Source organism: Gossypium hirsutum, chromosome A03, assembly GCF_007990345.1.
Source record: "Gossypium hirsutum isolate 1008001.06 chromosome A03, Gossypium_hirsutum_v2.1, whole genome shotgun sequence".
In the NCBI taxonomy this organism is placed as follows: domain Eukaryota; kingdom Viridiplantae; phylum Streptophyta; class Magnoliopsida; order Malvales; family Malvaceae; genus Gossypium; species Gossypium hirsutum.
In genome coordinates, this window is record NC_053426.1 from 19959203 (window position 1) to 19970178 (window position 10976).

A 10976-nucleotide genomic window follows, 5' to 3' on the forward strand; every position below is an offset into this window, starting at 1 on the left:
TAAAGTTTATATAAACACCCTATAAGAGGATTAAAGGGGACACATAGAGTAGAACGGAGAAAACACTTAAGGTCAGCTATCGAAATCATCCCGGAAGTAGGATCTCCTTCAAGACTGAAGATTTCCATTCAATTTCTACCGAAGTTTTTGGGTTTCTTTATATTCTATTATTTTCCCAATTTTGAGATGTTTCCCTCTATTGTTATGAACTAAATTCCTTAAATACCTAAGGGAGATGAAACCTAAGACGAATCTTATTACTATTTGAATTATATGATAAATACTTGTTCTTATTCTTAATTGGGAATTTAACCCTTGCTTTAATATTCCAGGATATTAATTCAGGTTTTTGATGTGCTTATTCAGAGGAGTAAAATTCCCTGTCTAAGAGTAGATCGCCCATCATTAAGCGGAGTTGCATGCAATCCTAGAGATAGGACGACATAAATCTGTCGGATTAGAGTCAAACCTAATAAGGGGATTCATAGATCGAGTTAATGCGACGATATGGGTTTTAATTAGAAAGAGATTTCGATTAATCAACCTAGATTCAGTTGTTTTTTTAGTCTTGAGAAAGATATTAACATAAATTAGGGATTTCTACGGATTAAGTCAAGTGAATAAATTGTCTAATTCAGAAATGATAAGTGAATTCTAGATGGATTCTTCCTTAGGTATTATCTTCTCCATCGGTTTTCCTAAAGTATTTTCCAACTTTTATCTCTGTCATAATCTTAGTTTATTAGATAGTTAATTTTAGTTTTTAAAACATCCCTTCGATTCTCAGGCTAGATAATAAAAAAGATAGTAATTACTAGTACTTTTAGTCCTCGGAGATACGATATTTCCAGTCTGACCTCAATTATACTACTGTTCGATAGGTGTGCTTGCCTTAGTCAAATTTTTAGTTAGTTTCACGACCATCAATACTTCAAAGTGTCAAAGTGTCGTGCGAGGCAAGTCACATAAGGACTAAGCAGATAGGACCCTTCCTACAACGTTTTGTCTGATGGCAGCAAGTTAGGGCGATGAAGTAGGTAAGATCGAAAGTGCACCCCATGGCCATGCTCCACAAAAAATAAATGTCGAATGTATCGACAACCAGGTGCTCTCGCTCTTGCCGATTAATGTGTAGGCCAATGTGGCATGAATATAGTGCAAGGTTGTACGAAACGAAGTCGCCTTCAACCAACTCGGGTCATAGGGCATCGTACTAGCCGTAAGGTCTGCCCAGCATAGATATGGCGAGTAGTCGATGTGCCGATATAAGGTGAGGAACCCCTCGCCACTCATGAACTCCTCATTATAGAGTCTTAAAGTAGCTCTGAATTCTGGGATGCTCATATGACTCGTTGTACCACCAAGTCGGAAAGTAATAGGGCGCGGCTCTGTAACGTGTAGGTTTGTGCAAGTGTACACAGTCGTTATTAAGTATTAAGTAAGTATCGAGTTATCGTCTCCAAAGGGATTGTATTTATGTTAAATCACTTAATTGTAAAATTATACTATCAACTTGGTAAATAAAAACACAATATAGTTGAGAAGTGATGATTAAATTATATTAAACTAAATGCAATGATCCTTAATGCAAATTATCCTAAGTATGAAAACTATATGAATAAGATAGATTTTAGTGAAATTAAACACAATTTGCAACAATTATAACATAAATAAGCTAGGAAAATTACTTTAATTAAACTCACTTTACTATCAACATGCTTAATAACTTTCGGAAAAACATTTCATGGCAACTCGATCTTTCATGAGTTTGGAAACCACATTAGTTCCTTTTGGAATGCTTTACTTAGTAAATACGCATTTTACTAATTCTTATTTACTAAGGGTTTCTTAGTATTCGTGTGAGGTAACAGGGATGTGTTAGGTTTGAAACAATTTAATCACACAAATCTAAAAACTATGCAGATAACAGAGCTTGGTTAGAGTTGTTATGCAACCTGCAATTTAATCGGGTTAGGATCTAAATTGAGCATGCACATTTCAATACTAGCCATCACATGGTTAGGATCGCTTAGCTAATTCAAGTGCATTTCAATCACGTATGAACGAAATACAAACTTGATTTTAATTGAAAACATGATCGATTGAGGCACAAATATTATAAGCCTGATTCAAATAAATAGTATTTAATCAAAGAAATCATCCTAGCTTAAATAAAATTAAGCTAACATTGTTGTAAAAAAGAACAAAGAACACATAGAAAACATTTTTAGATTAAATTAAAGAAAGGAAAGATTAAACCCAAATCAAAGTGGCTGTCACCCAAAACTCTGACTGACTAGGCTTCTTCACTGTTTTGCTTTGCTCCTTTGCTGATGGCTCTCCAAGGTGGCCAACTAAGGGCCTTTAAGAGGCTTAATTGCTAAACTCTTTATGAATAGATGGTGCTAGGTGTGGGAAAAGAAAAAGCTAAGAGAATTTAGAGAGAAAAGAGAATGATGAATGTTGAGGGATGATTGATGAAAGAATAAGGGGGTCGTATTTATAAGTGAGGAGAGGGGGACAGTTTGCTAAAAATAGGAGGTTCCATCTCTTCAAGCATCTTCAAGGGGTGGCCGGACATGAGCTGAGGAAATTGAGCTGATTTTTGCTCAATTTAAGTGCCACAACAACTCAGGACTAAGACTCAGTCAAATGCAAATCTTCAAGCAAATATCTAATTTCTTCAACATTGCAAGGACCTTGTGCAATTTAACCAAAAATTTGTTTATGTGGACAGCTAAGTGTAGCCAAAAATTGGGTTGACTTTGGTCTCCAATTTGGACGGTTTTGTAATTCAACAAAGCTATCAGACCTGTCCAATATAAATTAAAAAGTTAATGGACCAAAGAATAAAATTTAACCAATTTAAATAATTAATTAAAACCCAAATTATTAATAAAATATTTTAAAATGAATTATTAAATATAATTTTATATTTTATTATTTAATTTAATCATGTATGACCCATTTTATGTCTTAAAAATATAATATGCTCAAATCAATATAAAATAAGCCATTTTATGCGTGAAAACTATATAATAAAGCATAAAATCACATTTTAATAATTTCTATGTCCTAATTTCATATTTTCACATCTTTCATTAATTTATTAAACAATTACTTAGTTTTAACAACGAATTTAAGTAAAAAGGTGATAAATTACATAGGAAAAATCCTATATATTTTTCAGTTTACAAGCTCATTGTGGGTCAACATCACATGCTGTAAGAAGAATGTCAAACAAAACCCGAGGGCCAGTTTTGAATAGGTGGGCTTAATGATGGAAAAGAAACGATCCCAATGAGCTGTAGCAATGATGGCTTGCACTTCATCTGCTAACTGAATCTACTTCAAGGCTGCCCAATCAATACATTGGCCTAATCCCAATGGCCGCTATTGGAGAAGCTGATAGAGGTCTTCTTAAGGTCCCTGTAAAAATCGTGGATATGGATGGTGTGCATCAGCGAAAGTGCTTGAATAGGAGGTCGTGCCTGGAGTCTTCTACTTTTTCGAAGTAGGGACGACAACCTTAGGTTTGCCTCTAGTGTTTGTCATGGTGTGCCTAAAAAAATAAAATAGTCCAATATCATAAAAACAATAAAATAAGCAGTGCCAATTAAGCAAACAGAGGGGCCAACATGTAACACCCCGAACCCGAAACCGACACCGGAGTCGAACACGAGGTGTTAACTGGCTTTAACCCCTTACAAAATTTATTTTCCAGACACTGCCCAATCTGTGTACTAGTCGTTTTAAAAATCATATCTTGAGTTTCGTAACTCGAAAATCAGTTTCGTAATTTTTCCCCGAAACTAGACTCATGTGCCCATCTATGTATTTTTTTCTAGAATTTTTGGTTGGGCCAATTAGTACAGTTTATTAGTCAAAATCTCCCAAGTTGCAGGGGTCGACTACACTGACCTTTTCCCATTACGACTTGAATATCTCCCTGCACGGGGCTTCAATACTGATGCCGTTTGTTTCTATGAAAACTAGACTCAGAGAGGAATCTGTACATATATGGTACGACCCCTAATTATCTCTGGTTAATTTGTAATGAATTTCCAAAGTCGGAGCAGGGAATCCAGAAACCGTTCTGGCCCTATCCCACAAAAATCTGATTATCTCTTAATATACTGCCCATATGATCTTTTCGTTACTTCCTCATGAAAACAGACTCATCGAGCTTCGCTTACATAATTTATTCATCAATTAATTCCACTCCTACTATTTTTAGTGATTTTTCAATCTCATGACACTGCTGCTGCCAGCATCTGTTACGAAAGTAACTAGGTTCATTTCATGCCTACCCTTGATCCAACTCAATCGAACATTCGTGCCATTTTCGCATGGCTTAAAGTTTACATGCCAAAGTTCAAACACAACGTAATAGCTTATACATGCCAAAATGTTCTTCTAAGCCAACTAAGAAGAAAGTACCAAAACTTGCTATCCGGTGTGATGACTTCGATGACGGCCCGACCACGCAAAAATAGATGAGTCCAAGCAACCTATAATGGGTGACAAGGAAACACCGAGTGAGTTTATAACTCAGTAAGTCATAAGCTATGCACTACCATCCATCAATAACATTATCACAAGAGAAAACAAAATGGAACGAGGCTAATTACTCCATCCATTCCGAACCATACCATAGTTCCTCCAACCTATCAATTCAATTTCATATCAATTCATGCATTCACATTCCATATACTCATCAATAGGACATTGAAGCATTTTCATAAATCAATTTATTTTCGTTACAATCAAACGAATAAACGGCCTTTCACCCATCCTACGATAAATTTTATGTACGTGACTTCAAGTATATTTGTCACATAGGTTCAAACTTACCGAGCTCAACACCAAGTATAAGCATAGCACCTATTAGCCATGTACTCAAGACACTTACCCGATCCGCTGTCCGCGATCGACTCAATAGTGTCGCACACATAGTGTCCATAATGATTCACGAATGTATATCGAGTCCGCACACTCAGTGCTATATAATCAACTCGCACACTTAGTGCTACATAATCAAATCGCACACTTAGTGCTACATAGTCAAACTCGCACACTTAGTGCCGCATGGTCAATTCGCACACTTAGTGCATCATATTCATTTCGCACACTTAGTGCAACATAGTCAAATCGCACACTTAGTGCTGTACAATTTAATCCCGCGCACTTAGCGCCAATCTCATGGTCATAAATGGTTATCCCGCACGTTTAGTGCCGAGATCAACAACTCAGTACATCTTACCTCTTTTCTTTCATTCAACAATTTCATCATCACATACGTACATGCACATATATATATATGTATATTTATTCATTCCATTCAGCATCAATACATAAACATTATGACCATTGAAATAATACCAACTACATGCTTAATGACTTACCTCGTGTTGGGTAAGACGGTTCCAACTCGACTACTCGATAACCTTTTCTTTGCCTTTGCTCGATTCACCTCCTTTAACTCCTTGAGCCAAATCAATAATTTAAAATAGTCATTAATCGACTATTCAAGTATTACTTTCAGAATAATATATATATTGATTTGACTTTCACACACATAGATTATAGTAAGCTTTATAATAGTCAATAAATAACTCATTGGCAAATTTTCATTAATGTTTACAACAAAATCACATATTCACTACGAGCTGTTTTCCTGAGCAGTAGTCGCTAAATTGTTTATAACTGGAGCTACAAAACTCCAAATCACTAGCCGTTAATTTTCCCTGAATATAGACTCGTATATCTTCCATCCATAAAATTTTCAGAATTTTTGGCTTGGCCAATCAATACCAGATTTTTCTTAAAGTTTCCCCTGTTTCACTGTTTGACTATTCTGACCACTCTTCACTACGAATCAAATTTCTCATTTTACAGAACTCAAAATGTGTTTTATTTGATCTCATTTGAAACTAGACTCATTAAGGAGTCTAAGCATATAAATTTTATCTTATAATCATTTTTGTAAAATTTATAATGATTTTCTAAAAACAGAACAGGGAATCTAGTAGTCATTTTGACTCAGCCCCACAATACTTCAAATATCTCAAGATCGGTAACTTTTTTGTTTTCATAGTTTCTTTTGTAAGAAAATAGACTCTTCAAGCTTTAATGGCATAATTCACTCAGCTTCTAATTCAACTCCTACAAATTATGGCGATTTTCCAAAATCACCTTACTGCTGCTGTCCCCAAACAGATTATTACCGAATCAAATACTAACATTAGCATTTCACCTTAATAGCTAGCTTGCCAAGCCTTAATTTAACATATTTTCATTCAATTTAGTCTAATAACGCATAAATGGGTAAATTACATTTTTTACCCCTAATATTTCGTACTTTCACAATTTAGTCTTTATTCCACAAAACACAAAATACACAAAGTTTGGTCACACTCCTTAAGGGCCGAATCTTCCTAGTGCCCATATAAGTCCATACATCTCATTTATTTCACCTTTGAGTCCTTCAAAAATTTGTTTTTGTAATTTAGCCCTAACTACTCAAAATCACCAAAAACTTCAACACAAAACATATTAATCTTTAACATATCTTTCACTTTTCATCAACAACTATCAAAAAGCTCAAGCACTCATCAATGGCAAAACACAAAATCATCATCAATCCACAAAATTGAACCATGGGTTTTTAGAACTCAAGTCAACTACTAAAACATGCATGCATCTCAAGAACAACATCAAACATACCTTAGTCTAGCAAACCACCATAGCCGATTTTCTCAAGCTCTTCCCCTTCCTTTCTTTCCTCTATTCGGCCAAAGGTGTTCAAGAATGAACACACATTTTTTTTTGTTTTCTTTCCTCAACTCACGGCAACAAGGGGGGGTATGGATGAGACCATTTTTTTTTTCATCACCCTTCCTTTTCATTGTTTAATTCCTTTCTTTAATTTATTTTAATTATCATGCTTAATATTTTATTTTCCTTACCATACATCACTAACACAACATGTTGGTGACATGTTTCCACCCATAGCATGGCCGGCCACTACATATTAGGGAGGGGGAATTTGACATGCAAGTCCCCTTTTTCTTCCACATGCACTAATAGGTCCTCATGCATTGACCTATCTCATTTTAAAATTTTCTCATATAAGTCCTATTGACTAAATTCACATGCAATCGACTAAATCGAAGCTTGAAATTTTCACACATTCATGATTACATATTCTAGATAATAAACATCACATTCAAACCTTTCGGTGACTCGGTTTAGCGGTCCCGAAACCACTTCCCGACTAGGGTCAATTTTGGGCTGTCACACAACAAATCAATGTGCATAGTAAAATACATCGCTAACAATCCTTTCATGACTAACCTTAAAATCTAAGCAGCTTAAATAGAAAATCTATTCCTAAAATCATATGTATTAATACCTAATCATTCAAAAACCATGTATTTAAGCTACTATGATTCAAACTAAATTAAAAGTAATAAAAAAATAATGAAGGGAAAAATAAATAAAGTAAACTAAATGGAAAACTAAAAGTACAAATAATGAAATAAAAAAATAGTAATAGTAATTAAAACAGTAAAACAAATAATAATAAACTAAGGATAATAAAACTAAGGATAATAAGAGAAATAAAACAAAAAAATAGTAAAAAATAGAAAAAGAAAAAAATAAAAGTAAGGGAATAGGCAAATGGTAGGGGTGGTGGTGCATGCGGTGGACATGGTGAGATGGTCGGCGACAGTGCAAGGCCGGTGATGGGGGTAGGTCATGGGACAGGAAGGGACAAAGGGGGTCAGAGGTGGGGGTTTGTTGGGTTAGGGGTGCATTTAGACGGTAGTGACAGGGGAAGGGAGAAAGGGACAATGGCCTGGGGAAGGAGGGGGAAATTGTTCAGTTAGGGGTGCCATGAGGCTGGGTCGGGTTGGGACTGTGAGGGGAGTTGGCTATGTCGAAGGGAAGGGGGAGAATAGAAAGGGAAAAGGGGAAGGTCTTAAACCACGGTGGGAGGGTTAGAACGGTGAACAACGGTCAACAGCATCGCGATGGTGAAGAGTTAGGTTAAGCGGTGGGGTGGGGGGAAAGAAGAAGAAGAAAAGAAAAAAATTAGGGTTTGGGTTAAAAAGTGGACACAGTGATGTTTAGGCCAGTGTTGGGCCACACGACTGTGTGACACGCCTGTGTGGGATTTAAAAAACAAAGCCTGGTGTTCACACGGCCTCAGATACGCCCGTGTGTCTAGGTCGTGTGCCAGGCTGTGTATGATATTCATTCACTTCTTTCATGCCCGTGTGTGAGGCTATGTGGGGTACACGATCTCATGCACGCCCATGTGGCAGGCCGTGTCTCGCACATGGTCGTATTTGTGGCAAGTGTAACTTACTGATAAACCATAATTTATACATATCTTTACCCCATGCTTAACTCATTTTATGGATGATTTTTCCTTAGAATTGGTGAATTCGATTCTCCTAATGCCTTAATTTCATGTTTTATACTTAAGTGAGCATAGGAGAGTGAAAGGAACGAGAAATAGGACAAAAATGGAGAAAATGGACTAACGTACAAAATTAACACGGTCTAGACTTCCTCACACGGGCAGACCACACGCCCGTGTCAATTTGGTAGAATCAAAGCACGACTCACACGGGTGGAACACACGACTGTGCCTAGTTAACAGGCTTGACCACGGCCTAAAGTAATCGCACACAGACGTGTTACACGGGTGTGTCCTTGCCGAGTCCAAGTTGAGTTCAATTCGGAAAAGGCCAATTTTGAAGGTTCTTAGGCATTCTAAAGCCTATAAATATACCCTAGAGGAGGAGGAAAGATGGAGGCACAGGGAGGAAGGAAGGAATTACTCGAAGGAAGCCGATTGATCTATCTCAGAAGCCGGATTCATCATCAAGACTGAAGATCTCCCCTCAATTTTCCTTCAGGAGTTTTGGGTTTTCTTTATGTTTTGTATTCATTATTCTTCTGAGATGTTTTCCTTTTTAGTTATAAACTAATTCCCCTAAATACCTAAAAGGAATGAAACCTAAGACGAATCTTGTTATTATTTTTTGAATTATATGATAAATATTTGACTTGTTCTTAATTATGTGTTCTTAATTCTTGTTTTGATATTCCAGGATATTGATCCAAGTTAAGCTCTTATTCAGAGGAGGAATAGACCCTGTCTAAGAGTACAATTGTCATAATTAAGCGGAGTTGATTGCGCGTCTAGAGATAGGGTGACAAGATGTTGCCGGATTAGGGTGAAACCTAATAAGGGGATCCATAGATCGAGTTAATGCAACCTTAGGAAGTTAATTAGAAAGAGATTTCAATTATTCAACCTAGGGTTAGATGTTTTTAGTCTCGAGTGAGATAATAATATAACTTAGGGATTTCTACGGATCAAGTCAAATGAATAAATCGTCCGATTTGGAGTTATAATAACAAGTGAAGTCTAGGTGGATTTTTCCTTAGGTATTGTCTTAATTCAATCGTTTTTCCAAAAGTGATTCCCCAATTCTATTTCCTATGAATTCTTAGTTTAGTTAATTATTTAGTTAAAACAAACCCTATTATTCTTAGGCTAGATAATAAAAAGACAGTCATTACTAGTACTTTTAGTTCCTTTGGGTTCGACAATCCGGTCTTACTAAAGCTATACTACTGTTCAATAGGTACACTTGCCACATCGTGATAGTAGTTAGTTTCAAGAACGATTAATTATAAATATATAAAACTTATCACACAAAACAAAATCACGATCAAATTTTTGACGCCGCTGCCGGGGAACTAAGATATTGGGAACACTCAATTTTTATTACTTTAGCCATTTATTTTTCTTGCAAGTTAATTTTATTTTATTTTTATTACTATTTATTAATTTACTTTTTCTTTCTCTTGGCAGGTTTTTATAGTTTATGACTAGAAGAAACCCGTCAGGACCACTACTTTTTGACGAAGAAATCGATTGCACAGCTAATAGAAACCGAAGAGAAATAAGGCGAAGTCTAAGATACACAGAGGAAGAGCAGGAGGACGATATCTCAACTACGACCGAGGAGATGGCTGAAAATCAAGACAATCAGCTACCTCCTGCGATACCCGCTGAACTAGCAAATCAGAATCCTGCTCCTCGTACTATGTATGATTATGTTAAACCTACTTTAACAGGAACTGAGTCAAGTATAGTTAGGCCTACTCTTGCTGCGAATAATTTTGAACTAAAACCTAACACTATTCAAATGATACATAAATTTGTTCAGTTTGATGGTTTGCAGGATGAGGATCCAAACACTTACTTGGCAAATTTCCTGGAATTCTGCGATACATTTAAAATTAATGGTGTTTCTGATGATGTCATTCGTCTTTGGTTATTCCCTTTTTCATTGAGGAACAAAGCTAAATAGTGGTTGAACTTGTTACCACGATGGTCAATTACTACTTGGGAATAAATAACCAAAAAATTTTTATTAAAATATTTTCCACCGGCTAAAACGGCTAAATTACGTAATGGTATCTCTTCGTTTGTGCAGATGGACTTAGAAACTCTTTACGATGCATGGCAGAGATACAAGGACCTACTGCGAAGGTGTCCTCATCATGGATTACCTCTATGGTTGCAAGTTCAAACATTCTACAATGGTGTGAACCCCTCGACAAGACAGATGATTAATGCAGCAGCCGGGGGGAACCATCAATAACAAAACACCTGAAGAGGCTTACGAATTTATTGAAGAGATGTTACTAAATAACTATCAGTGGCAAGTCATGAGGACTAAGCCAACTAAAACAGTAGGCATTTATAACGTCGTTTCGGTTACTATACTGTCAAACCAGGTAGAACTTCTAAATAAAAAGATTGATGGTTTACTTGGTTCTTCGCAGGTTCATCCAGTAATGCACTGTGAAGTCAGTGAAGGTAGATCAAGCAATTCAGAATATCAATCCTATGGCCACAGCATGGAGATCGAACAATTAAATTACAT

The 10976-nt window shown here is 36.2% G+C and overlaps 1 non-coding gene across 1 annotated transcript; it reads right to left on the bottom strand.

Moving 5' to 3' along the window:
• Window positions 1-10491: 10491 nt before the first annotated feature.
• On the bottom strand, window positions 10492-10597 carry LOC121225388 (small nucleolar RNA R71). Its single transcript, XR_005923246.1, has one exon. It is a non-coding gene; the product is annotated as a small nucleolar RNA R71 (small nucleolar RNA).
• Window positions 10598-10976: the final 379 nt, after the last annotated feature.